The 1248-nt window shown below is 36.5% G+C and overlaps 1 long non-coding RNA gene across 1 annotated transcript; it reads left to right on the top strand.

Annotated features, from left to right (window-relative positions):
- Positions 1-7: 7 nt before the first annotated feature.
- LOC109593315 (uncharacterized) lies at positions 8-1226 on the top strand. The gene is made up of 2 exons (XR_002190886.1): positions 8-638; positions 695-1226. It is a non-coding gene; the product is annotated as an uncharacterized LOC109593315 (long non-coding RNA).
- Positions 1227-1248: the final 22 nt, after the last annotated feature.

The raw sequence follows: 1248 nt of genomic DNA, 5'->3' as shown, positions 1-1248 counted from the left end.
AGAGAGAGAGAGAGAGAGAAAGATAGTTCAGTTCATATATTATTGGTTATTAAAAGGTTACTTTACTGATTCCGTATATTGACAGTTACTGGTTGATATCAGATAAAGAGAGAACAAGAAGAAGTAGACTAAAGGATCAGTACTGACTGATGATAGTACAGGAACCATTTTAACTCTTTATTAATGGGCGGGGTTATTAGGACAGTAATCTAAACCGTAAATGTACTCCGTAATTTTTAATCTTCTTCTTCTTTTAATTTGTTGCCTCCTCTGTTGAGGAGAGTACCACCTTAGTGGGAAGAGATTAAAGTTAGTGAGAATGGATACAGGAAGCCCGATGAGCTCTCAGATCAGAGATGTAGAATAAGATCTTCGTTTGGGATGAGCGGCAGCGCTGGGGAGATATGCCAATTAACCGGGCCTGCCTGAAATACGGATCCACGCGGATCAAATGCGGATCAGGCTGAAATGCGGATCAACGCGGAACGCTCGCGGATCTGTATTGAAGTACGGAACAACACGGAAACTATACGGATCTTTCTGCAAGAATGATAGCTATGCATCAGGAGAGAAATTTACCAGCTCTATTTGAGTCTTTGATAGGAACTTTATCATCCTTGCAGTTTCAGTACATGCAGGTAAGCTGATGCTTGTGATCACTATGTCGATAATATTAGCCTGTATTTTATGACAGTTGACTGAGATCTACAGATAAGCTGATATCCTCTTGAGCTATTCTCTTCAACTTTTGTGAACATGCAACCATTGCCTGTGATAATGAGAAAACAGACTACTACTAGATCTAACTACTGAGCAGTCAACACACTCAACATTAGCTCAGTGTGCCTTCATGCAGTCAAGGGACAAGTCAAGTTATTTTAAAGTGCTATCATGGCTGTACCCCCCAAGTTCAACATAGATGGCAAAGTGGACCATTGTCTGGGAATTCCAGTCTTTGTTTTTTTACTTTATCACTGTTATTTTCTAATTATTATTATTCATTCTGCATGACTTATAGAATTATTATATTTTTAATCTTTATTATCATTATTCAGCTAACTACTATTATTTATTCATTCCATCAATCATTCACAGTCGTATAGTCTCTTAAAATTTTACTATTAGCTATTGTTACTCATTCATCATTTTTGTTTATTGATTTAATCTCATTGTATTTCCCAATTTCAGTGTACTATATGCTTCGGTTTTATAATTGCAAAATCTAATTAAAGTGAGATGAATGTATAA

This window comes from Amphimedon queenslandica, unplaced genomic scaffold, assembly GCF_000090795.2.
Source record: "Amphimedon queenslandica unplaced genomic scaffold, v1.1 AMPQUscaffold_2049_Cont25946, whole genome shotgun sequence".
NCBI classification, from domain to species: domain Eukaryota; kingdom Metazoa; phylum Porifera; class Demospongiae; order Haplosclerida; family Niphatidae; genus Amphimedon; species Amphimedon queenslandica.
This window is presented reverse-complemented; position numbering and strand designations above follow the sequence as displayed.